At 48.9% G+C, this 27,277-nt stretch overlaps 1 protein-coding gene across 9 annotated transcripts in view; it reads left to right on the top strand.

The window, feature by feature from the left end:
• Positions 1–1,140: 1,140 nt before the first annotated feature.
• The window catches only part of Hdac4 (histone deacetylase 4), a 260,524-nt gene continuing 234,387 nt past the window's right edge, over positions 1,141–27,277 (top strand). For 5 of the 9 annotated variants that reach the window (XM_060368872.1, XM_060368870.1, XM_060368866.1 and 2 more), the window contains exon 1: positions 1,635–1,883. The gene's annotated coding sequence lies outside the window, so the exon portion shown is untranslated. The other 4 variants (XM_060368867.1, XM_060368865.1, XM_060368864.1 and 1 more) reach the window with 3 other exon arrangements.

Raw genomic sequence — 27,277 nt, 5'->3', positions numbered from 1 at the left:
TTGGTGGGCTTCTCCTAACTCTTGGGTGCTTTCGTATTAGGGATCTGTCTTTCTTTCTGATCTACAGAATGGTTTGTAACATCAAGCTTCTGTTTGAGAAGGGACTGTCAAGCCCTATGGAACCCCTGGGCGGTGCTTGGGTAGCCCTTCTACACTGCTGCTCATAGAGCGTGGGTTGAGATTTGTCTTCCCTTCAGTAGTCTGATTACTGCACACGTCTTTATTCTTTCAAGTACTAGCAGTACTGGCTACTGGGCCTGTATATTTTGTATGTAAATTTGGTAGTGTACTTTCCTATAAGCAGCTGCACTAGCACTAAGCGCCTTCATTTTCTTCTGCTCTTTCTGATCCCAGAATTCATCTCTTGGCTTCACCGCTGAGCTATTCTAGCGGATGAATTTCTACCAGTGAACGAAGCTTTCTAACTCACTACTACCCTGAGACAATGAAAAGAATCTATTGCATTTTGCTTATTGTTTTCATCCACATACTTACACAGTTTTCCCTTCAGTCATGGATCAAAAAACGCTTTTAATCTCTCATCAATTCCTATAAGGCAAGGCCTAATAAAAAAGGCTGGTATCCTAGGCCACTAGTCAGACCACGTAGAGTGGACGTGCGCTCTCCTGCGTATTGGAGGTGGGATTCATGAAATACAATGCACACAGGATGAGAAGTTGTACTACTCATCTCCTGATGGAAGGAAATGACCCCAGGGGCGCCAGAAGCGTGGCCTTTCACGCCCATCTACACTCGTGAATGCCAATTACTGGCGCTTGGCAGCGAAGGGGGTGATCTCGGCAAACCGGGGCGCAGTGGCGGGGAACCGGGGCCTACACCTCCTCAACAGCAGCTATCCGGGCAACCCCAGTTCCCACGGCCACGCCAGGGCTTAGCACCAGAGCCGCACCCCCGAGCGGCGCGCTGGCCGCGGGGCAGGGCGGGGCCGCTGCGCCTGCGCACTCCCACTGGGCTCGGCGTTCCCGGCACGCACCCCACGTGACCCGTGCCTTGCCCAAGATGGAGGTTGCAGCCAGGCCTGGCTGGGCCCCCGCCTGAGTCTGCGCCCCTCCGCGTCCCCTCGGAGTCTGGGACGGGGGCTCAGGCACACCGAACGGACCTGGGCGGCGCCGTAGGCTGCCGAGGAGGTCCGGCCACGACTCCCGTCAGTAAACGCCCGAGCTCCCGGGTCTCCTTCCGTAGCCAAGCTCCCAGAAGTAGCGCCTGGAGGGTCTGTCGGTACGCCCCGCTCACTGGAATTGACACTGCCGGGAGCCTATGGGGCTCGGAACTTCTGCGAGAGGGCGGACAGAGGCCGAGCCTCTTCGCTGTGCCCGCCGAGTGGGGCTGGCTGTTGGGCTGTTGTGGGGCGGGCTTAGGCTTCGCGGACCAATAGGAAGGCAGCTGAACTCCTGGAGGCGGAGCCGAGCCGTAATTGACGCTTTCTTCATTAGAAACCAGGCAGTGGGCGGGGCCCGCGGGAGGGAGGTGACGCAAGGCCGTTGCGGCCAATGGCTGGCGGGCCGCCGGCGGGGGGGGCGGGGCCGGGGCGCCTGACGGGCGTAGGGCGCGGCCTATCCCCGCGCGGCTCTGCGCTCGAGGGGGAGCAGCATCATGGTTCAACGTGGGTCAATTTTTTGTGAATGAGGAGGGGAGGTTGTGGGGCCGCCGCCGCGGAGCACCATCCCCGCCGCCGCCCGAGCCTGAGCCCGCGCGCCTGCTCGCGCCAACGCCGTCGCCGCGCCGCCTCACGCCCGGCCCGCTCTACGCGGCTCCCGTCGCCGTCGCCGCCCGAGCCCGCCCGCCCGCCGGCGGCGGCGCAGGCTGAGGAGATGCGGCTCGGAGCGCCCGAGCAGGGCTAGACGCGGCCCGCCGCCGCCGCGGTAAGCCACCGGCCGTCATTGTCCGCGCCGCCCGGTCGCTGGCGGCAGGTGGACGCCCGGCCCCGCCGAGGCCTCGGGGCCCTGCGCCGCGGGCTGTCGGGCGGGAGAGCGGCCTGCGCCGGCGGGCGGGCAGGTGGGCGCGCGGGGGCGGGGGCCGGGGCGTTTATGTAACTTTGTCAGCCTGTGAGTTTGCAGAAAACGCCCCTCGGCGGCGGCGGGCGGCGGGGCGGGGGCCGCGGCTGGGCCCGGACTGTCGCTGCGCGAGCCCGGGAGACCACCCGGTGTCCACCCCGAGCGGGGGGCTCCGAAGGCTCGGCTGTAGCCCACACCGCAGGAGTCGGTCGAAAAGGCCGGGTGTGGAACCCGTGTTCTCCCTTAATGCACACCGAGAATTTGTTAATAACTTGCAGCCGCTGATAGCAGTGTTTTGGTTATTGCATGCTGTAAATTGACCTGCTGTGACACGATTTTCAAATAAAGCGTCGCAGAAATTAAACTTAAGTTATTTTAGAACTAATGACTTTCTTAACTAAATCCTAATTGCATTACTGTAGAGACCTACCTAATTGCTTTCTGAGAGCCACTCTGCCTGCTCGGGGAGGGAGGAAAGGCCTGTGTAGTCACTTTGCCTCCCTGCTCTCTCTGCTGAGGCTTTTCTGCCTGTTCCCACAAACCACCTAAGCATTTACGGCCTGGGAGTATTAGTGTGTAAACAGCCCTGGCCCTGTCGCGCTTTGGGGCTAGGGGGATGCTGGCAGCTTGCACCTTGACCTGGTTTCGCTTTTTCCTCCGCGATACGATCGTGGTTGCAGGGAGTTTTAATTGCTTCTGATGATTCCGTGAATTATTTCAGGACGGCCAGATGAAAGCTAGTGTGGTGGTTTCAAAATCCATCCAGAAAGGTGGTGGTGGTGGTGGTGGTGGTGGTGGGGTAGTGCTTCGGGAGAGGCAGGGAGGGTGAATTAAGAAAACTCGGCTGCTTGTACACAAATATACACTATAACAGTTACAAGGCAGCAAAAGTTATTGCAGAATTTTGCAGTCTCTATGGCAACACAATTACTCCATTATAATTGGAAATGCAGAATGCCACCCAGTTAGAAGTTTCATCAGAATGGAGTTTTGGATATCAAAAATATGCGAGGTTTAGTTAAAAATTGCCCTCCCCCTCCCCCCCAGGTAGCTTCTGCTGCTCTAGTCTAGGTTCAGTTGTCTATTTTTAAGACCCATCCGCTTTCCCAGATCTGCCACTCCTCGGGATCTGTGGCGTCTTTCCCCAGAAGAACTCCCCATTCGTGTGGGAGGAAAGGATTTTCATGCCTTTAAAAACACACACCCGACACACTGTAAGACTTCTATGGTTTTCTGTGTTCTGGCTTTTCCTTTAAAGATCAAATGCCTTCCTGAAGAGCAGTAATCACCCAGAAGAAGCTGGGTTTGCTAGAAGGCAGAGGTAACACTGCCCCCTTTAGGGGTCTGCTGGCTGCTTATAGGGGAGATGGGAGCCCCTTGAAGGAGAAAAATTACTGTGGACTGCAAACAGGCCTGGAAGGCCTAGGGACCAAGGACAGATGTGGCGAAAGCAGCCCTAGCAAGAATGTTCTGTGGTTAGTAGCGTCAGAGAGCTGTGCAGCATATAAAGCCCCCAGATTTCACCTTCTCGGAAGCCTAGGGGCTGCTGTGCATAAGGTGGGCAAGAGAACATGGCACTCTGCTTTCATGGGCTTCCGGCACCCAGCTTGACTTTGGTTTTAAACCTGTGTTAGGAGGAGTCCCCTCTTGATGTTTACCAGAAGAGCTCTAGTGCTGGAAGTTTCCACACATTGTGGGGCTGCTGCAGCTTAATTTCGTTATAACTCTTTCCTTTTAACTACTGCATATTTTTGCCCAGTAATCGACTTCCATTTTCCAGCCTCATTGTGAGGTTTCAATGCAGCATGAATGGCTTTGAATTCCAATCCTTTGATGTTGGGGGTGGCACCAAAGGAAAGGCGACTTTGTGCCGTCCTAATTGCCAGAGCAGAAGAAAATTTCATCACTCCTGTTGAGCCTAGTCCATGCCATTTTCTATTGAAAACGGCTGGTTTTTCAGAACTCTGAAGCTGCCATAAGTAATACATTAATACCTGATGTAGGGAGCCAGGGAGATGCAGAAATGAGAGACACCTGCTGTGCTGGAAGATTGGGGGTGGGGGGTTCAATCCCAGGACCAGAGTTTTGGATGTCTGGGCCTCTGGGGTGACTGTGCAGGCTTCAGAGAGTGAAGCCAGAGTTGAGCTCATGCCCCATTGGTTGTAACACAGTTGGTCCTGGGGTAGGGTCCCCAAAGAGGTATTTGTAATGGCTTTGTTTTGATCTCCAGTGACCATCATGTGTCCTGCTGTTCAGCTAACTCTGGCATTAAGTGTGACCCTGACCCTCAAGGTTCAATGACTGAGGGGCAGGGTCAGGAGTGCTGCTGCATTTGAACAGTCCTACACAACTCACTGAGCTGTGTTCCTGTCAGTAGGTCAGTTGTTTGCTCTTGGGCTCATGTGAGTGAGCAGGATGGGCTTTGTTTAGGGTGGAATGTGGGCTGGCATCTGCAGCTGCTCTTGGCTTTGCTGCTGTCTTTGCTTCCCTGACATGCCTCCTTACTTCTGGAAGGCCAGACCAGAGTCCACACAAAGCGCTTCCACTGAGACCCTCCATGTCACTGGACCACGTTAGAATCCTGTAACCTCCTGAGTAGATTCCAGTGTGCTCTCTGGATCAGGGAGATGACACAAAACAGCAGCTGGTGTTTAATGTGCACCCAGTAAGGGCCAGGGTATTTTTTGAGTACTTTTCATCTAGGTCTCCTTTATTGCTCCCATAGCTACAAGAGATGGCTGATGTCACATGCCCTTTGATAGAAGGGTTGTGTGAGAGGAATGCCAGCCTTGAGTCCCAGAGGCTGAGTCCCTCTTCTGGGCCAGAGTGAGCCAGTTGTGGAAGATCAGTGCTGTTGAGCTGTCTGGACAAGCACAGCTACTTTGAGAAGATAGCTTGGAATACCTCTCTAGTGCAGTGCTGGGCTGTCTGTCCTTGGAGCCATTACAGCTCTCTGGGGAGTAACTTTAATGTCTTCATGCTGTCTTATATTGGGTCTTCTGTGTATGATGTTGGGCCAAGAGTAGCATTGAAAGACTCTGGGTTCCATCCCTAGCATCACAGAATTTGAAAACAGAACAGTCTAATCAGGTTAGCCATTGGTTGTTACATTCTGTTCGTTGCTTGGTTGGGTCTTCTGAGAAGTTCAAGGCCGTCTGGGAGCAGGTGTTGATGGCAGAAGACAGTCTATGGTCTGTGTCCATTTTGGCCAGAGCACTTAGTGTTCATTGGTAGTCTGTCACTTACTGAGGACCACAAACTGAAAACCTACTGCTTTCAAGTCTTCTTATCCTAAAACCAAGGCAGAGCCTTAATAGAAGATGTTGACAGATTTAACAGTAAGAAGAAGGAGGAGAAGAGGAAGGAGCAGGAGGAGGAGAAGAAGAAAGAAGAAGAGGAGGAAGAAGAAAAACTCTGGTGAAAGACTCCATAACCAAGATTCAGAGACAAGAGAAAATCTTATATATAATCTATGAAATTAATGGCCAGTATATAAAGAGCTTTTTGCAAACTAACAATAAAAGGATGAGCTTCTGTGTTACAAGATTAGGAAGGAATGCAGGTAGACACATCTTCACAGCCAAGAAGACTGAGCCTAGCTAATAACCCAGTGTACAGGAGATTCCATCTGTGCCCTTTGTAGTGGTGAGATTGATAAACACCCACAACTGGGATAAGGATTCCTATCCTTATCCTGTATGGCTTCCTAGAGTTTAACAAGTTACATATAACAAATACTTAGGGTCCCAGGCTTGTAGGAAGCACACATACTTGTTCTGTAGAGAGAACAATATACATTATCATACAAAATGCTTAATTTCTCCAGGAAAATACCAAAAATTTAAGTGGCCGTTCATTCAAGTGGCAGTTCTGTATCTTAGAATTTACTGTAACGAGGGATTAGTGAGCACATGGACACCCGGATACATGCATGACGTGGGCTGCGCCATTTGCAGAAGAGCAACTCTGTAGTACCTTTGTTGCTGCAGGACTCTCCCTGTGCATGGTATGTAGAGGCATTTGGCTCCGAGTGGTCTGCGGACTGGCCTTCTGGGGTCTTCAAGGAGATACTGATGGCCATTGGGATATCTGCGAAATGGGCAGAAGGGACTTTCATTGTGTTTATGTGTGTTGGTGTTGGTTATACATTTTTTTCAGTAATAAAAAATTAAAATGATATAATGATAGTATTAAAACAGTTGATATTGCTCTAGTTTTTTCAAAGGAGAATAAGCAAGGCCTTGGGAAGTGGATAGATAACGCTCAGCGGTTAGAAGAGTCTAAGGCTGTGCTCTGAGTCACTCCTAAGCTCTCCAGGTGGGGCTGGCCTCCTGGGTCTGCTGTGCTGTGGTGCATTCGTGCTGCAGGCTGTTTCTAATCTGCCTACGAAAGAGGTCTCCACTTACCACTCCATGCAGGAAATCCTGTCAAGGCTTCTCTGGAAGACACAGAAAGCTGTAGGCCCCAGCCTCTGGCTTCCCAGGCTTCACTCATGGTATTTGCCTCATTGCCGAGCTTTCCCCTGTGCCTGCTCTGCTTCCTCGCTTCCTCTTGGTCCTCTTTGCCCAGTGTCTTTGCACATACTGCTCCTGCTGCCTCTGTCTTCCCTAGTCCTTCAGTTCATGTCCTTGTTTCAGTCTTCTACTCAACTTGGCTAAAGGCCTGCTCACTCCTTTCTCACGTTCTCCAGTTGTGCAATTTCATTAGCTTATTGTGACATTACTTGTTTAATGTCATCTCTTGCTGGCAGAGACTTCAGGGAGGCAGAAGACCAAGAGTGCCTTCTGCCTGATTTTGCCTGGTATACGGCAGCTCAGGTGCCTGCCGAATGGGTGGACAGTAGAGTGCAGGCCTTGGAGGCAGAGCTGGGCGAAGACATACACCCAGCCCACTGCCCCTGTGCTGTCTGCTTGTGTTCTGGAATTGCCTGACGCACCTCCAAGCATCTGGGAACTTTTTCTCCTGATTTTGGAGATTGCATGCTGTTAAGTAGATCCATAGATAGAAGTGAAGTGGGTTCTGTGATGTAGCACGGAGTAAGAGGCAGAAAGGGCTTACACACAGCTGCCAAGTAGCAAATGGGCCATTGTGCCCAGCGAGGGCAAATGTGCCCAGCTTGTCCCTTGAGTGGGTGGAGGGGGCTGACAGTGACATTCAAGGTGGCAAGCTGCTGCTCCTGTTAAAGGCGTTTTCTCTCTCTCTGTTTCCATTTAGAATTAATAACGTTACTTAATTATTTCTTACTGAACCTCATAATTTTAACATGATCCCTTAATATGGCTGCACACGTAAACATTTTAGAGACGGCTCTGTTTAAAACTGCATGTTGGGCTTTGCGAGTTTACTGTTGTCTATGAAGTATTCCGTCTGTGAGAGTCAAGAGCTTTTGTTGGATTGATGTTTAAGCTAGAGACAATAAGTCATCTATGGCCTCAAAGCCTGAAGCAGCATTCCAAGTGGGAGTGCTGTCCCAGTGGTGAGGGAATGGTGACTCCCTCATTGTTTCTTTGGGTCTAGCTTTTTGCTAGAGTAGTTCTTTCTGAAGCAGAAGTTTTTATGCTTCTCTTACCCCTGGTCTCTGGTACTAAAGAAGGTCCTGAATATTTCTGATGGATCTGTTAATTTCTAAGTATTCATCCTGCACACAAGCCCAGGTTATAGTTTCAGAATAGGCTCAGGAGACGGGACTCCGTTGAACATCTGCTTTGTGGCTGGCCACGAGGTCTGGAGGACCCCAAACCTCCTTCCTACCACTGGCCACCAGAAAGAAACACAGATGCAGATGGGAACCTAGGAGGAAAAACAGACATACAACAGGTGCACAAGGTTGCCATTCCAAGAACCAGGCCTCTGTGAAGCGTGAAGTGGGAGGCTGAGAGGGCTCCCTGTGGCAAGGATGGAAAGAGGCCCAAGCAGGTGGGTGAAGGGGCATGTGTCTGATGGTGAATAGGTGTGGTCTTTTTGAGTCAGAACCGCAGTGGTGGAACTCCATCAGGGTGGGAAAGCCCTCGTGGTGGGATGATGGCCCAGTTTTAAGGACCGGGTATTCGTGTGCTGGCTGCAGTCCTTGTGAAGGACTGCGGTGCCTTGCATCGCCGTCATCTGGTGTCTAATGTGGCTGCATATCCTCGGTTCTGTTTCTTATACCTATGCCTGACCTTGTTGCTGATGTGTCTTACCTTTCTGACTGTGTTGGGGCGCATCGTAGCAGCTCCCAGGTTGCTCATGGCATGGCTGGGTTCTCCCCAGTGTGTGCTAGGGCTGGGGTTTAAGCAGCATAAAGGAGGGCCCTCGTGTCCAGCTTGGTCACTATAATCTGAGGCTGGAGCTGCAGGCTGAGGGGGGAGGGAGCGCATTCCTTCTTTCAGATGCTGCTGCTGAGAGCTTCCTCGGTGGGCCCACCCAGAACCTCTTAGAAAAGAATCTTCTTCAGGGCAGATGCTGAGAGCCAGCAGAGGAAAACCCCTCACCTTGACATCAGTGTCTGTAGTAAAGCCCAGTATTATAAGCCATTGCTTGTTGGCTCATGTCATTGCAGTGGTGTGGCAGCTAGCAGGTCAGCAGAGTGTGGCAGGACACACAGTCCCTGCCCTTCCGTACTGCCTAGGAGCACCCTTTAAAGCCTGCTCACCTCTGCACTCAGGCTAGATCCCTGTGGTCTAGTTTGGGTTTGGGCTGCGGCCTTCTAGGCAGGGGTACAGTTGGCCAGTTAGGTCTAAGGTACCCTTGGACTTTAAAGAGCTTAGGGAATAGTTGGTAAATGCCACAGTGGATGAGGCCCCTTTTGCTGTGGTATATCTGTGAAGTCCATAGGAGGTAGGACTGGCATTGGTGGTCTCTGACCCCTTTCTGTGGGATACTTATGTGCAGCTCCTGTATTGTTCTTTTCTTACCTCCCTGAACTGGAGGGACACATCCAGTTCTCAACGTCCTGGGAGTTCCTTTTCCAGAGCAGGTTGTTGCCTTTCACTTTTACTGCCCTGCACATGGTGCAGCAGCCCCAGTGTCTCCTGCAGTTGTCAGCCAAAGTGGCAGCTGACCTGAAAGATCTGTACTTTGGTACCCATTGAAGTCCCCAGGCAGCAGGGCTGGCTGTTCTCTCCAGCAGCTGGCATGGAGCAAGCCACAGCTCTGGGCCTGTGGAAGACCGTGTTGGGATTTAGAGTTAGTCAACAGTCCTTCTCAAAGAAGAGGGTTTCCTCCATCAAGATAGAGTGTGATCATCATTCGGGTACACTTTGGTGACGGATATCAGAATCTAAGTGGCAATATAGCTAGAAGAGCAAGGAGGCCCCCAGAGTGCATGGCTCCTTAGCCCTATGGGCGTGGGGATGTGTGCATGGCTCTGCTGATCATGGTACTCTCTGCCTGTAGTTTAAGATAGTGGTTCTGAAGCTGACCTGCTGCAGCTCTGGGGCAGCGGAGACAGAGCATGAGTGTCAAGTCAAACCTGAGTTGAACTCTGAGCTTGACCTTTGTGACTTCTTTGCCTGGCTGGCATTGCATGGCCATTTGTGCATCTCATGCTGTCTTTAGGATGGAGGGAGAGGAGACCCGTCAGAAAGAGATCCTAGACAAATGCCTTTATCTTGCTGTCTTTTTATTCCCTGTTTTCCCTACCTTATGCTGCTTACTGTTCTCTTGGCTGGCAGGTCTCTGGTAGGAATAGGGGAAGGGCAGAACATGCCATCTGCAGGGGTGTTGTTGGTGAACAGACCTTTGATGCAACTGCAGGACTTTGTGAGGCCCTGTGCCAGCGTGGGGTGTCTCTGCATCTGCCAGAATTGTGGTTGGGAGGCCTCCCTGCAGGACCTTAGTGTCATTTGAGAGCAAGAATTTATCTGTGTTTGTCCCTGAAGGGCCTGTTACGTAGCTCGTGGATACCAAGGACTCAAGGGCTCAGAATAGTTGCTTTTGAAATGCCATCAGGCCCTCAGGGCACTACTCTATGTATGACAGCCCCTACCTGCAGACAGGGCCTGGCTTATGACCGTAGCTGTTTTGCCAGTGTTTCTGCATAGCTCTTTGGTGTGATGTGTATCTGGGCCAGTAGTGCTGCTCTGTCTCCAGCTGTGGAAGTAGCTGGATGGCCTTTTTATGATAGGTCTCTGTCATCGACAAATTACCTGGTATTGTGGAAAAGGGCTGTTTTGTGGTCGTGTGCCACACATGCAGTGGCTAAGGGTTTCCCTGTTTCTCACGTCTGGGTGGTTTCTATCCTTCTCTTCACTGTTCTCCTTTGATATGAGCAAGAATTACTGTCATCCTAGGCAAGGTAACAGTGATTTGGGAGAAACTTCATGACCGGATGCTCAGGATGTGGGTGCTGTAGGCATGTAACAGTTTCTGGTGGCACAATGAGGGACAGAGATCCTGTGGAGGGCAAGAAAGAGGGAGAAGTACACATGCCATGGGATTGCTTTGGGCAGCAGCATATTCTCTGGAAGGGCCACGCAGCCCCTGGGAAATGGAGGAGCATGGAGTAGGGGACCAGATGATGTCCCTCTGAGATGCCTCAGAAGGCAGCGTATGGTGGCTCTGAGTGTCAAGGACTTTGTAGTGTTAGCTTTATCAGGCAGGGTCTCTCCACGGAAATACAGAGGACATCATGCACTCTGGGAAATTGACTGGCCCAGTTTCCGAAGTACAGATGGAGGAAGTGTTCCAGCAGGGTGAGAGATGGCTCCTCTACAGTGTATTAAGGATTTTTTTCTCCCCTGCACCTGGTCTTAGGAGAGTCAGTTTCATTGGTGACAGAGGCCCTGCTAAATGTCCCAGAATTCCTTTATTGCATGCCCTTCAGCAGAATCTTGAGTTCATGCTGCGTATTTTGGCTTTGGTCTTACAACATCTCTGAATCAGGCACTGCCAGGAGAAGACAGCCTGCACAGCGTGGCTCAGCCTACATGCTGGTGCTGGGCTCGCCTCTTCTGGAAACTGGCTAGGACACCAGCCTCCTCCTATGGAAATGGCTGCTGTCTGGAGGGAGGGAAAGGACAGGGATGCTGAGGAGGGTGGCAGTGGCTAGGTTGCTGCCATTATCATGAATCACCTGGAGCTTCCTTGGGCTTTGCAGCCGTTCTGGAGCAGTCAGTCCTTGAGTGAGCTTGGAGCTTTCAGCACAGGCCGTGCTGAACATTTTGTAGACCAGAGTCTCACATGATCTCTGAGGGAAGAATGGTCTGCTTAGGAGGTGCAGCATGCTCAGCAAGGTTAGCTGGAGGGCCTGGGTGGTATTTGCTAGTGGTGAGTGTACGTGGCTGCCTTAGCCTCTTGCAGGGACAGGGTCCTGCTTCAGTCTACTGCTGGCTAACTCAGGAGTACAGATGACCTCGGGGAGGGACTCAGCACCTCCACATGGGTGTAGTGGTGTCACAGGGTGAAAAGGATTATGTTGTGGAGGATGGTTGAAGTCCAGTGAAGTGGGTGTTCATGTGTGGGTTCTAAGGAAACAGAAGGACAGAGGGACCCAGTAGCTGGGCTGCGCGGAAACCCAGAAGGTGAGGGGTTCCAGACCCACTAGCCAGGTTCCCTCTGTAGTTGGTCCTGCTCCTTATGGCTATCAGTTGCCTGAGGATGTTTTGCAGAAGCCCCTGCCACAGGTAGAAGTGGCCAGGTGCCAAGTGTCTCCTGAGAAGGTGTATACAAATGCAGCCCAGGCGCAGGCAGTGATCCATACTCTTTGCTGTGTGCCAGGTAGTTTTGGGAAGAAATATGCTTTGGAGTCAGACCAAGGGTCTTCAGAGCCTGGGCTTTGAGGTCCTTCAGCCTCAGCTATCCAGCCTCCTGGCCCCAGTCTGTTCATTTACAGTCTGTTCATTTTCTTGGATAACAGAATCTCTGTCTCTGAAGATTTTGTTACTGGTCAGAATGCAGCCCAGCCCCGCAACCTTGCCCCAGCTTGAGAGGAATTAGCCCACTGCTTTTTGAGGCCCACATGCATGGGGCCAGCTGTGTCTTGCTCTGTTTCAGTTTAGCATGGACCAGGCTTGGTGCTGTCACTATGTGTGGTCCCTTAGGCCCCATGGCTTGGATGCTCGCTCTTCTAGCCTACCACTGAAGAAGCTGATGTTCCTAGCATGGCAAATTCCAGGGTGAGGGACATGGGTTCAAGTTGTAGCTGCTCAGCCTGTGCCTTTTCTGCCTTCATATTAACTGGGGTGGAATAGTGCCTTGGTTGGAAGGGCAAGGCTCACTCAGGTCTAACTTCGGGTAGCTAAAGTGTGGTGACGGCTTAGATTTTGAGAAATAGGAAGGTGTACGTGTGATGTGGTTGTGTGTGAGCTATTCTCTTGCCATTTGCCTGGCTTCTGTCTTCTTGTCTGCACAACCAGAGTGGTGCTTGCCATGGCTGAGTTATATGAAGATGAAGTATCACATCCCTGGTAGTAGGGCGCAGGCCAGGCACAGAGACGTGTGGAGGGAGGCAGGGGCTGTCAGCCTTGGTGCCTATGCCTAGTGTGGAGAGCGCTTCGGCCATAGAGTTTCCTGAACACCCTGCACAGGCTTCCGGACGGAGGAGGGGTGGTGGGAGACTTTCCTTGTGGCTGTGCCGGTGCCTTATGTCCCTGGGCAAGCACACTGAGAATGTGCACCATGGATGGCAGGAAATAGCCTTGTGGAACAGACTGGCTGCTGGTTGATGTGGGTTTGGCAATTGCTTTGGCAGGTGACCTTGTTTATGCTGTTTGTCAGCCACCTCCCACCCCCCTTTCCCTTTCTTCAACTCTACTTCAGTTCTGGGAACGAAGTCCCTACCCCATGCACGTGCACACAATCCATAGACCTGTGCTCATAGCCCTCCTTTATGTGTATGCACGCATGCATGCACATCATCCACACATACATGCCTGCACACTGGAACCCCTATCCAGCATGAATTTAGATTCCTTTCATTGATTCCTGGTAGGAGGAGGCTCAGCTAGTGCTCGGTCTGCTCACCACCACTCACTGAGGGCCTGTGGAGTTCTGGAGGTGTGCATGTGATGGTGTTTAGGGCTAGGATGATGAGGTCCTTGCTCAAGGAATGTGGTCCTTTCCGAGTGTCTCTGTATGGAGATGCTGGGCCTTAATCTTTAGAGGCCAAGAGTCCTAAGCAGCTCCTTTCAGGGCACAAGTCCTAAGTGTCAGATGGCCTTGTGTAGTGGAAACTTTGGTGTCATTGAAAATTTAGCTATGTTATGTAAACATGTGTTTGTTTTAATCCCAGGTGTGGGATATGGGCTGTTTTAAGACTGTCCACAGCAGCAGACTGTTTATCTCGCGTGGGCTCTGAGAGGGGCTTGATCATTGCCACTGCAGATAGTTTAATTCTCGGGACTCTGGAGAAGGATTAAATGTCAGAGCCCAGAGAGAGAGGGGCCTCAGAAAGAAGAAGGCTGCTGGTGCTCCTCCTGCTGCTCCTGGTTACTGTTGATGAAGTTTGATGAGAAGAAGTTGGAGACACGCTGAAATGAAGAGTGGACTTCCCCCGAGGAACCTAACTACCCTAACAAGCCTGAAAAAGAGAACTTAGCCCCCTCTCCCCACTAACCTTCTTTCTCTCCTACCTAGTGTTGGGGTGTTGGAAGGTGTTAGGAGGAGAAGGGAGGCAGAGGGATGAGGAACCCCAAATAAAATAGAGTTTAAAAAATAGTGCCTGCAGCCTTGGGTGGGGCAGGCATTGCGAGAATAAGGCCACCTTCCTGAGGGTCCTGGGCCTTGGTTTTAGCTCTTCTAGACTTAAGAGATAGGCCAGGAGGTACTCTTAAATTTAGTGCTGACCACTTTTTCTTTGGGTGTTCCTCTTAGTTTTTCAGGCATAGCTGTGGTCTCAGTCCTTGCCAGGATAACCCTGGAGGTTGGAGGATGCTTTACCTGGAGGACTATACCTGCCATCTTTTTGTGACGCCATATTGTCTGTTTTGTTCTTGGAATCATCCAGGGACCCTAGGCTTTGTTGCTACTTGGCTTGCCAGTCCTGGGTGTCCCTGGGAATTTACCTTAACTTCATGCTCTTCCTGGGAAGCTTCAAAACTGTATTACATGGGTCCTCCTGTAGCCAGGACCCTGTGACCCAGTCCTGGTGTTATTTCTGCTTTGGTGCCACCTCTTTCCATGTCAGTACTGATGCTTCCTCTAAGTTCCTCTTTCATCGTTCACCCACTCCTCCTATGACATTGACTTGCCGTGGTTGCTCCAGGGATGCCTTGCTGTCTTGGACCAAGTCCTCCCTAAGACACTAGCCTCCAGTTTTTCTACTTGTTATCCTGTTCTCATTTCTGCCCCTCACCCCTGGTCATGCCATTCTTCCCAGATGTTCCATGATTCCCATTGTCTGGACCAGAACACTAATTTCTGCCTTGTCTTCAGGGTTCTCCTGGCTTCATTCAGCCCTCTTACGCATGTTCCTTCCTGCATCCTCAGTGGACATATTGCCTGGGCCGTGCTTGGGACACTTCCTGGGCTTTTCTGCTCCTCCATGCCTTAATGAATTCCTGTCTTGGGCCGGTTTGGACTTGTTAGGAGAGAACTGTAGGTGATTGTCCAGTTGCCTCTGATGGACAGACAGCCCACTTCTGACTCCAGTGACAGTGTCACAGCCTCCTGGCTTTCTTGGTACTGACCATTGTCCTGCCCTGCCTCCTGCCCTCTTGGTGGGTTATGAGGAGTGGTGGACAAGACCACCATTAAGGCCTCCAAGGCTGGTCAGTACTGCTTCCTATCTTGGAACTGAAGCAGGTGTGTGCTGCTCTTACACAGCTAAGCCTCATGCCTGCAGTTACACAGCCATTCATAGGCCTGAGGCAGGTAATAGGTTGCTTCTGGGCACCTTCTGCATATTGAGCTGAGCTAGGATGGGGCCCTCCTACCATGAAGCTGGCAGAAGGTGTCCAGAATCCCCCTTGCCTTGGACCTTGAAGGGCTCCATGACAGGGTGCTTTCTCCTTTTGAGAGCACCTATCCTGCATGTATGTCCCAGCATGCTGAGAGTGAGGACACTTTCTTTGCTTCCTGGTATGAGGGAGTTTTGGGGGCAGCCCCCCCCCCATGGGGTGGGGATGTTTGAGCCCTATGAGTCTTGATTCTTGAGAGATCATGACAGGGACAGGGCACATCCCCTGGAAGTCAGACTCCTGGCTCCTTGTGTATACATAAGGTGTGTGTGCCATGTAGTGTGTTTTTTCTCATGTCTGGGCTTACTAGTGCTCCAGCACTGGCCCCTGCACCCAGCAATGTGGGAACCTGTGGGACAAACAAGGAGACACTTTCTCAGGTCCTATCTGTGTCTGGTGTTCTGCTTCCTGGTCCTTGGCCATGGATTCATGAATATGTTAGTTTATCTTGAGCTGTTGAAATATAACCCTTGTCCATATATAATACAATGAACATTTTAGGGCTAAAAGCAGAGGGGCCAGGGAGTGTGCCTAGCCCTAGCCAGTATGTGGTGAAGCAGCCAGACCCAGCTCTGCAGTCAGCACTTGCCCCTGTGGAGTAAGGACAGTCCTTTTACTGAAGGGTCTCCACAGAGTGGGGCTAAAAACCTTCCAGTTGCCAATTTGCATAGAGCTTAAAGGGCTGTGGATCTTTGGACCCCACCGGGTATCTGAGGCATTTCAGATTAAGAGCACCTGGTAGAGGGGCTGGAGAGATGGCTCAGTGATTAAGAGCACACTACTCTTCAGAGGTCCTGAGTTCAATTCCCGGCAAACACGTGGTGGCTCACAACCATCTATACTGTTCTCTTCTGGCATGCAGATCTGTATGCAGATAGAACACTCATACACACTAGCTGAATAAATACTGAAAAAAACAACAACAGCAAAGAACACCTGATAGAGGTGATAGGCACCTAGAACCTGGGTGTCTCAGTGCTGGTTTAGCATGCAACCTGCTCTTAGCCGCATGGTCAGAGGTGCCCTGGGGCCATTTCTTTCTCCCTGTGCAGGAGTTGTTGGAAGAGACAGTACACTGCACCCTGTTACTCAGCCTCTGCAGAGGCGAGCTGGCAAGCTCCGATGCCAGTGTTTGGCTCTCCAGCACCCGCTCAGAGGCTTCGCTCTCAGCTTTTCTCCTTGTTCCTGCTCCTGACCTTGCTGGCCACTGTGGGTGCTGCTTACTTACTCAGGGATTAGGCTCTGCACACCCTGCAGGACTGTGTGGGCTTAGTCGCATTCTCTGTGCTTTCTTACTGCCATTCCATCACTGCTTCTCTTCCTATCAGTATATGGGGTCAGCCTCTTAGCCCAGCAGTCCCAAGAAGGGCACTGTGAATTGGACAGGCTGGGGCTTTTATCTGGAACAGGAAAGACTCAGTTTAACTGACTGCCCAGTCCTTTGGTGTGTGGAGTTTGGAGATGAACCTGTCTTTGTAGCTCTACCCATGGACTGTGCTCTTGCTGTGAATTTCTCTGAGATTCTTGGAGGGTACAAGGTACCTGCTCTGCCCAGATGGTTCTACTTGATTAAGAGAGGACTCTGCCTATTTGAGCACTATTAGATCTGATTCAGTCTCTAGGTCTGGCTCAATCTCTGCACAGATTCCAGACTTACTCTAGATTGAAGTTTGTGACTGACAAAGGTGTGTTCAGGGCTGCACCCCTTATGGGAAGAGCAGTGCAGGACCTACAGTGCTGTAGCTTCCCTGAGCATCTGGGATGAGGTGGCATGCGGACCAGGTGTCTTCTGAGTACTGGGGGACCAGAGCTAAATGAGTATGCTGTTAAATAGGTATCTTTAGCATGGATATGTTAACCTCAGAGGTTATAGGTAAAGTAGAAGCTGTTACTTGTATTGGGCTGTGTCCTGGGAAGCTCTGGCTCACCTATCCCTGTTGTGGGGGGCTCCTGGAAGATCAGGCAAACCTACAGAGAGAGGAGAGCCTACAATTCTGGGGTTTATCCTCAGTTTCTGTGAGGTGGCCCATCTCTTTTTCAGTTTCTCAGGTATCCTCTGTTTTTGTGGGTGGTCCTCTGTTTACATGATCAGAAAGGTATATAATGAGAATTTTGTTTCTTGATTGCCTGAGTATTTTTATTAAAGTATTTCTAATATCATTAATATTAAGGGAACTAAATTGAAAGAATAGATCAGCAATACAAATAAGCAGTTACTGTAATTGGGAAAATACTAATGATTTAATTTGCATATGTGGCAGAAGCATTTTTTATGACTGCCTTGATAATAAAAGACAGGCTGAGTAGCACAAATGCAAGCAAATGAAGAAATCCATTAATTCTCCTATTCATTTAAAAAATGGTATTCCCGGCTTTTACAGTGACAGTTTAATAATTAGGGTGCCTAATTTTAATCTGTTCCGTGGGTGCACACCCTGCCTAGCTTGGGCAGCCAGCTGCCAGTGGTGGGATTCTGTGCTCAGACTGAAAGAACACAGAAAACTGGAGCCCTAGTATGAAGTCACAGTGATACCCTTGGCTGCATAATTTTCATTGCTGTGGAGTGTGCTGTGGTCACTGAGCCAGTCTTCATGTTGGACAATGTGTGGTGACTTGTATTGCTCAGGCCTGAGTCTGATGGAGGCTTCTCATTCCTAGGCATTCTTGAGCCGTCCTTCCCCAAGAGCCATGTAACACTGAAGAAGATGGTCTGGGTTGTCATAACAGGCTGTGCTTGTGGCTCTGGTGGGTTGACGCCTGGCTGCTGAGCAGCCTGCCATACACAGGATGGGCCTGCCACTTAACTATCCCTAAATGCTGGCAGTACTGGCCCTGAAGCCCTGACGGGGCCACTTCTTGGGCATGAGAAGCCAAGGATACTACATCAGAGCAGGGTGGATTTGCTGCCCAGAGAGACTAAACCACTTTGGGACTAGTTACATCATTTCTAGTTTAGGGGTGAGGAAATGGAGTCAACATCCATTTGCATATTTTACATTTAAAAGAAATGTACATTTATCTTTTCATTTCTCTATCTCTTTAAGCTTTAAAAATGGGTCTAGTGTCCCCAGAACTTAAGGTTTCTTATCAGAGCAGTCAGATACAGTTAGTGATAACAAAGAGGTGTGTTTGTGTGGTAGTAACTACAGAACGAAAGGGGCTTGCTCAACTGCAGTGCATTTTTAGAATATGCAAAACAATGCATTGAGGGTCCTTGGTCTTGCCCTGCAGCTCCTGGTCTGCACATTTCCATTGCAGAGAGGGAGAAAGGCAGTCAGAAGGTGGCATGTTACACTTGGTTCAAGACTGTGTCCCTCGCAATGACAGGATGTGTTCCTCCCGTGTTCTGATGACAGTTAAGTTTCTGTAAATACATGTTCACATCCTGATGTGTGTGTTGTGTGTTGACTACAGTTTGTCAACAGTTTTACCAGTAGCTGGGATGTGAACATGGATTTCATCCTCAGCATCCTGCAGGTTCTGGTGAAGGTGCCAGTCACTGTGCACTGGGAAGTATACGTGAGTACCTTCCCTTGTTCTCTGAAGTGGGCTTTAAAGGCTAAGTAACAGAGGACAGGCTGCATGCCTTTGAAGGCAGGGAATGTGGAACAAAGCCACATAACCAGGTGACTTGCCACTTTATTAGATTTGTGCGTGCACATCGCTCTTTAAAATTGGCTCTAACCATTTGAAAGGTTCACGGTTCAGTAGCATCAATTCACAGTCACAACAAACTGCAGAGCATTCTCAGAGCTCAGACTATACCTGCCAGGGTAAAGTTAAAAGGTGGGTGACTTATAAAGTTCAGGTTCTTGTGGTTTTATGGTAAGCACAAACATTTGCTCACTGCAAAAAGAAAAAAAAAAAAAAGAAAAAAAAAGATGAGATCTGTGTTTGTAAATAGTGTTTGTTATACAAGTGGTATGGTATAGACTCTAAATGGTTTTCATAGAACAGAAATATGTGGTATGTAACAGTAGTTTATACTTTATATTTAGCAGTTAATAATACATAAAATACTGTAAAATTGCAAAGTACATTCAGTATCTGCATGTGTGTTCCCATGAGTCTGTACCTGTGTAATTGAGTGGAGGCCTTTAGGGAATGAAACCCATGGGTCCCTGCAGAGCTTGCACCTCTTCACGGTTACTCCTTGCTGACAGGGGCCAAACCTCCAAACCTGATCAGGGTATCTGCCTACTTCTCTAAGTGAATCAGACTTAGCTCTTGACCTTGGTGCTCAGGGCTCAGAGGTTGAGACTTTACATTGTTTCTGTGTTGGATCATGCCCTCCTGGTCCTGGTCCAGTGGGCTTGTAGGGCTGGGCCAGTGCCTCCTCACCGCACTCATGACTGAAGCTGTGGTCTGCATTGTCTTCCTTCTGCAGTTACCCTGTGGCCAGACCTGAAGAATTGCCTGCAGGTGTCTGGCTTCCTCAGTGCTTCTGAGAGGGCCAGACTTCACTCACTGACATCATTACTGCTTTTTCTCAATGACCTGGGGTGAGGCAGGCACTGTTAGCTGGTCCCTAGGGGTCTTGGAGTTCCCAGTGCAGAGAACTATCACATGGCTTTAGAGATGGAGAGCCTGGGTCAGCCTAGTGCTCTGTGGGGCTTTTTGGGAATGGTACCCAGGGTTGATGGTGTGAAGACAGGGTGAGGATGATCAGGCAGTGAGCTGGGAGGGCAGCTAACCTAGAAGACCATTGGCCACAGCATCCTGGAGCAGGTGGTTTGAAGGCTGAGGCACTAGCACCCCCTCCAGGGATTCAGTTTTCTTGGACAGAGGGATCACATCTGGATGAGTGAGCCAGGACTGCTCTTTGCAGAGAAGCCTGGAAGAGGTGGGCAGCTGGTAGTCCTGTGGGCAGGTGGGAGCGGAATGGATTCTGCCTGCTCAGGTCTTTGAGCTCTCATTTATTAACCACCACCAGCACTTAAGTGTCATCATGATGGCTTTCTCATTTTCTGGCAGGCAGCCAGCGTATGACCAGGGTTCTCATACCTTTACCTGTAGTGGGACCCCAGTATTGAATCCTTTTTCCAGGCTTGCTCTGAACTCTTCAAAGTACCCTTGTGCCCTTTGAATGGTAAGTCTCAGTTTTTCTGTCCTCATCCCTGGAGTTTCCTGTCTCCCAGCTTGAGCTCTTCTAATTTGTCTGTGGGAAGGACAGGTCTCCAAGGCTGCCTCCTTTCTATTCCTTGCATGCTTCTACCCTGGGGTTCATTGCTTTTGGCATGTGTGATCAGCAGGGTGGTGCAAGTCATCCTTCCTGAGGAATGGAAGAATGAACTGTGAGAATTGAGAGCTTGGGAGTTGGATGGAGCTAGAGGTGAGAAAAGGTTGTTTCTGAAAGAGCATTTTATCAGAGGCAGAATCATCTCAGAGAGGAGAGTAGGACACACATACCCTCCTTGGAGTGAAAGAGGAGGATTCAGAAGACAAAGTGTCATGGGTCCTCAGAGGCAGCCTGGGGATAGCTGCAGAGTAGGCAGCTGAAGGGCCTGCACATGACATTAGGAAGTCATTTGTGCAGGGGGATAAGGGTATAGCCCTATAGCTGTGCCTGTCAGTATCGTAGCCCCTTGACATGCTCCAGGTGTGTGTGTAGCACGAGACTGTCAGTTTGTGCACCATCTTTTGACTGGTCCTTGGCTTCTTTGCCTCCTAGGCTCCAGGGTACCCCATTCCACCTTTCCTTGTTTTGGAGACTATGACTTCATCCCTATCCTTGCACTCTTGTCTCCTTTCCTGATGCTCCTTTGGTGTGCTGTACGGTCCTTGGCTGTGGTATGTGCTGGGTGCTGTCTTCTCCCAGCAGCACAGGTCCTGGAGCTGTTACACGTAACAGTGGCAATGCTTTTCTGTGGCTAACTGAGGAAAAGGAACAACTACATGGGTCCAGCCTGGTCCAGTTCATGTCTTGGCTGTAGGCCAGGAGGGCCCATATAGATGTGAGGGAAGAGACAGGGACAATTCTGGAATACTTCCTCCAAAGTGAGTACTGCCATCTGATACTGTGCCTTTCATTTATTCTGGTGAAAGGGAAACAAGACATTTTGCTTTTCATAGGATGTTTGTTTAAAGTGAAAGGCCTTGCAGTCATGACAGACACCAAACAGGTGATGTAGCCTTTGTGTGGTGTGTGGAAGCAGCATCTTTGCTATAGCCTCAATACAAGAGGAAGTCAGGTAGCATCATGCCTGTGGTCTACTGGGTAGGCTTCTGTTCCTAGCCATGCTTGTGGGCAAGTCTGTGTTGCCCCTAAGAATCAGACCTTTTCCTTTCTGTATGCAGTTCCTGTCATAGCAGGACCCACAGCCAGTTATGTCCCTTATCATATGGCAGTGACAAAAAGAAGGACATCGGGCTGATCAGGGTGTGGCCCTGTGTGGTTTGCGGGGTCTATAAGTGCAGACAGAGCAGGAGCTGAGTTGCTTTTCCTTACTCAGGGAGGGGGGTACTGAGTGAAGCTCTCAGTGAAGATGGCCTTAGGCCACAAACCTTATGGGAATTCCAGTAGGACCCTGGAGGGTGTTGGACCTTGTTTGGCATAAAGACACAGGGATTTTGTGAGCAGATGGTTGACTGCACACTTGGGGCATCACTCTGCATGATGTGGAGACATGACATTTTAGATACAGGTGGCATTGGGACCATGGTAGCCATGCTGTCCTTGTTGCATCCATTCATTGTTTGTCCCCAGCATCTTGCTTCTCTGGCATGCCTCCCAAGTGTTGTGTTACCTCATCTTGTTTTAGTTGGTCATTTTCCTGGTTTTCACTTAAGTTTTTGGTGAATTGTCTGTTCATATAAATCCAAGATGGATTCAGGTTCACACTTAGGAAGTAACTCCCCTTGGGTCTTCAGATACATTTGGGCTTTGTCCTCATACATTCAGGTGCTGTAAGCTGCCCCAGACACCTCTGTTAGTATAGTAAGAATTTTTCCTGAGAGCAGGTAAAAATATCCTTAACCAACACAGTGAGTGGGTAAGAGTTTTGGAAATTGTTTGTCAAATAAGACCCATATGCAGAGTCTCACAAATGAGGGAGGCTGACTCCAGAGGGAGTGAACTGCAAGGGCAGCTCAGGAAGGAGCAGGCTGCCAGGATGCAGATGACTCCTCCAGAGTCATCCAGACAGTGTGAGAGGGCACCTTTTGCACAGGTCGGTAGAAAAGAGAGAACCAGTGTCCATTTCAGGAGGGCCTGTGGCAAAAGCCATCTCCTGCCCCTGTTGGACTCACTCAGCCCCGTACCCCACTGTGCCCCAGTGATGCAGAGCCAGGGTGTGAGCCTCTCCATTCCCAGTCTTCAGACACGTTGTCCCGATGGTCAGACACGTGGAGGGCATTCTGTGTGTATTCAGGTCTGCTGTGACGAAGTGAGTACCCCTGTGATGGTGTGTCCTGGAGGTGTGGATGAATGAATGTGGGCTCTGGAGAAATTTGTGTGACAAGCCCATGTTTTAAGTCACAATAGCTGCCTGGTATGGGCATGTGCATCTCAAAGTAGAGGAATGTAAAAAAGATTAACAATAATAGTGTATGCAAGAAATTAATACAGTGGCAGCTTTTTTTTTTTTTTTTTTTTAACCAACTAGTTCTCCAATGATTGACGTAGACAGACTGATTTATTATTAAGCTGTAGGCACTGTGCTGGGCAGGTTCTGAGCTATTCTAATCCTACCACCCTTAAAATCTACATAAAATCTTATTGTTTGCTAGTCTGATGACTCTTGTGTGGCTTCTGTTCCATCAGTCTGTCCTCCTGGAACACTTCATTTGACCTGTTGCTCACAGTCCATCCCATCCAGTCACCCAGACCCTTCCTTCCACTTCTCCTTTCTCCTTCCACACTCCTGGTGACCTCTCTTACTTTCTGGATGACTCCTGAGACTCCAAGCCCAGGAACCTAAGTCTCACCTACCTCTTTTCTGTCCAATCACAGACTTCAGCATCTTTATTAACCAGTTAACTTTGAGTTAGATAGAGCAAAGTTTATACAACAAAGACAGGTGTATGTGAGATCTTGGGGGCCAGTAATTAGCATTAGAATACACAGCACCAGACTAACCCACAACAGGAACACACTGCTGATACCCACAGGATGAAGGCTGCCTGTTGAGCTGTGGTAAGAAAAGAGAGAACCTGATGCTCTCTTTCTTGTGTGCTTGACTGTCCTCTCCTAGCATCTGAAAAGTGCAGCAGTTCTCTGGAGAGAGCTAAGCATAGGACAAAAAAAATTGATTTCCCAACCTCTGAAAAGGCTTTGGGGTCTTAGAGGTTCCAGAGTGTACTGAGAACTGCTCTTCAAGTGCTGTCTCTGTAGTTGGAGATGGAAACTTATTGCAACTGTTTTCCATCTGTGGCACTGTAGGTAAGGTCTGTGCAGGTGCCTGTTACTGCCCAGGTTACTGGTTCTAAGTACCTGGTTCTCTAGGAGGATGGCACTGCTTACTAGTCCATTTAAGTCAGTGTGTTTTCTGTTGCAGTGATTCAGCACCATTGCCAATGCAATTTATGGAAGTTTATTTTGACTTACAGTTAGAGAGGGACAAGAGTCCATCATGGCAGGGAGGCATAGCAGCAAGTTTTACAGGCATGGCAGCAGGAGCAGGAACTTGAGAAATAACACACCGACTGCACCCACAAAGCACAGTTCTTTTAATATCAGTCAGTTCCAAGTGATTATACTTCCTCCAGCAAGATTCCCTTCTCCCCCTCCCTTCATATCTCTTTCCATACCCCCCCTTCCCTTCCTTCCCATTCTTTTCCTTCCCCTCTTGTCTTTTTCAAGACAGGGTTTCTTTATGTAATCCTGCCTATCCTGGAGCTAGTTCTATAGGACAGGCTGGCCTTGAACTCACAGAGATCTGCCTGTCTCTGCCTCCCAAGTGCTGAGATGAAAGGCATTCACCATCATGTATGCAGCCTCTCTTCAGCTTGTTCAGACTCAGTTTGTGGATTTGTGAAGTACTTATTTTATTCCTGCTAGAATACAGTGAAATGGGATTTTATTACTTTCAAGTTTGGAGTCTACTATGAAAGTAAACTATAACTGTGTCCCAACATATTATGGGGAAAAATCTGTAGTCTCTCAGTATGTGAGCCATCTATCATAAAGTGGCATACTTATAAAACATAATTGCCAAACCTTACAGCCCATATTTCATTTGCTGAAGACAAGAGGGCTTCCTAAAGTGCTTACTATATAAATAAGAATCATCTAGTCAGCAGTTTGCTTTTGCTCAAAATTTATTTAAATTTTAATTAATAAAATTTAGATTAAACATTTAATCAAAACACTTTAAACCATTTCATATGCATTTATGATTTTGGCCATCCTGAGTCAGGCTTTCCTTGCTCTCTGGGTGTAGTGTGCACCTTCAGCTCCTTCCTGTAAGGTTTGCTTCAAGGGAGGATGGCGGATTTCTTCTGCACTTGGAGGTTGTAGGAAGGCAGTAGCAAAAACTGTACTGTTAGCTGTTGAGCCACTAGCTAGAGAGCCAGGTAAAAGGCGCACAGTGACAAGATAGGCAAGTGGGCGTTGTTTTGGACCTGAATGACAAAAGATGGTCTTTGAAGAGCTGAGCCCCATCTCCCGACCTTTAGTGAGGCTCAGCCTGTGTGAGGACGGGACAGCAACCAGAGGTATTTCTGTTGTACATTGCGGTCTTTGCCCTTGCCTGCCTTTAGTAGAATTTTACTCTTTTCGCCAAAGTCTGAAAAGGCGATGTCACCGTTCATACACATACACCATATGCATAGAAACCTCAAAACAGTCAAGCGTGAACTATTACAATGCCTATGTTAACTCAAGACTGAAAAGTGAGAGGGTCGATGTACCTAAGTGTTCCTTACATACCAGGGACCAACAGAAAATAACACCGAGAAAAGGTAACATTTACGATACCATCAGATACCATATGGAGTTGTGTAGCTGAGGGATGGCGTTGAACTTCTGGTCTTGCTTCTGCCTCCCGGGTGCTGGGATTACACGTGTGTATCATCATGCCCAGTTAGTATATAGTATTGGAGATCAATCAAATCTGTGGCTTTGTTCATGCTAGGCTAGCAGTCTGTCAGCTGAGCCATATCCCCATTCCACTTCGCTGCCTTTGTAGGAATGACTAGAGGATTTGTGTATATTGCATTATTTCCTATTACCCGGGGCGGGGTGGGGGCTTGGTTTCTGGGTCTTGGGCCCTCCACACTTTGAAGGTTGAGTGTGTGAGCATTGGTTTTATCGTGCCTCCCTAATACTTGGTGCTTCTTGCTTAGACATTTTAACGAGTTAGTTCTGCTCTGTTGTAGTTTTTAATTTTTACTTTCCTGTTGTCATAGATGCGCAACACCTGATTATGTGTTGATCAACTGCTTATAAACCCCTTTGGTAAAGTTCCTATTCTTAACCTTTGCCCCCCTTTCCCCTTAAATCAGGGCTGTCAGTTCTTCAGGTTTATAGGAAATTACTAGTGAGTTTTGGGTTTCAGTCTATTGTTGAATGCCCTGTGGCAGGTTGCTTCTCTGCTGTGTGGCTGTATTTTCTCACTTCTGCTTAGTCTGGATAAATTGACATTTTTTACTTTCTTCCTTTTGCTTTATGGTTCATGGAGATTAAATGACCTAAGCATTGTTTTGAAAAGACTGAAACCTTGGGACCTAGGATGGGATCTTTTTTTTTTTAGGATGGGATCTTGACTGTTATCAGATGACATTGTTTGTATTGGTTTATTCTAGAATATTATGTTCCTTGGCTTGTCCTAACACTTAAATGCTAGTTTTATAAATCAGTATAATTGAGAGTGCAAGTCTTTCAGGTCTTTTGTGTTTCTTTTTAAATTTTAATATTAATTTGTCAATTTGCAAAAAATGCTAATTTTAACTTTTATTGTGTTTGCATAGATTACCAATTAATTGGGGAACATCGATGTCTGAACCATTGTTAGGTCTTTAAATCCATATTCCTAGAATATTTATTTAAATATTTGTTTGTTTTTGTTTTTTGAGACAGATTTTCTCTGTGTATGTAGTCTTGGCTGTCCTGGACTCACTTTGTAGACCAGGCTGGCCCAGAACTCTGCCTTCCTGAGCACTGGGATTAAAGGTGTGTGTGTATGCCGGACTTTATTTGAATCTTTTAATTTTGCATATAGATATATTAGATGTATTTATATTTTCCAATAAAGCTTAGAAGTTTACACGTTTTTGATAAATTTAGTCCTAGGTGTTTGCTGATATCTGATGGTATCATAACTGTTACCTTTTCTCAGTGTTATTTTTTGTTGGTCCAGGTTGTATAAGAAACACTTAGGTTTATTGACTTCTTACTTTGAAGTCTTATGAAAACGTAGACATTTTAATAGTTCTTCGTTGACTGTTCTAGGTTTTCCAAGCATATGGTGAACTGTATGTGAATGGCGACATCACTCTTTCACGCTTTTTCATTTCTTATTGCTCTGGTGAGGGTCTCAAGATGGCCTTGTTTGGCAGTGTTGAGAGTAGCATCCTTCTCTTCCTCCCTCAGGCCTGCTGTATTCTGCAGATGATCTGCATTTGTTACTCCGTACTTTAGTCACTTCTTTCTTGATGGTGTCATTAACTGTCTGCTGCTCCTCCACCATCCACTGGGTATGGTAAGGCACAGAACATGCCCTCTTTGCTCATACCTCTTTTTGGTAGCTTCATAAAGATTGAAGTTAGCAGGATGGCCACGCCTGTCATTGTTGTCCTGGAGGTGCTTGTAAATCAGAATTACTCATCATCTCTGGCTCTTACAGACAGGGTCTTTCCATCTTTGTGGTGCCTGGAGCACCCTGGGCCAGTGGGCCTGCACACTCACTGTCTCTGACCTATCTTGGTCTGGTCCCCCATATCTTTGTCAAATGGCTTGGACACTGGACTTCACATGGAGTCTGGACCTGGCTCCCTTGTCTCCTCATTTCTAGTCATCCTTAGTCCTTTGCCACTGTATCTATTTTACTTTTTATTTTTTTAATTTATTACAGTTTATTAACTTCGTATCCGAGCTGTAGCCCCCTTCTTCATCCTTCCTAATCCTGCCCTCCCTTCCTTTTCTCCTCCCATGCCCCTCCCCCAGTCCACTGATAGGGGAGGTCCTCCTCCCCTTTCATCTCACCCTAGCCTATCAGGTCTCATCAGGACTGTCAGCACTGTCTTCCTCAGTGACCTGATGAGGCTGCTCTCCCCTCAGGGGGAGGTGGTCAAAGAGCTAGCCACTGAGTTCATGTCAGAGACAGCCCCTGTTCCCCTTACTAGGGAACCCACTTGGACACTGAGTGCCATGGGCTACATCTGAGCAGGGGACTAGGTTATCTTCATGCATGGTTGGAGTATCAGTCATAGAAAAGACTCCTGGGCCCA

The sequence above is a fragment of the Meriones unguiculatus genome, chromosome 15 (genome assembly GCF_030254825.1).
Source record: "Meriones unguiculatus strain TT.TT164.6M chromosome 15, Bangor_MerUng_6.1, whole genome shotgun sequence".
In the NCBI taxonomy this organism is placed as follows: domain Eukaryota; kingdom Metazoa; phylum Chordata; class Mammalia; order Rodentia; family Muridae; genus Meriones; species Meriones unguiculatus.
The sequence above is the reverse complement of the archived record's forward strand: the minus strand, read 5'-3'. Positions and strand labels throughout refer to the sequence as shown.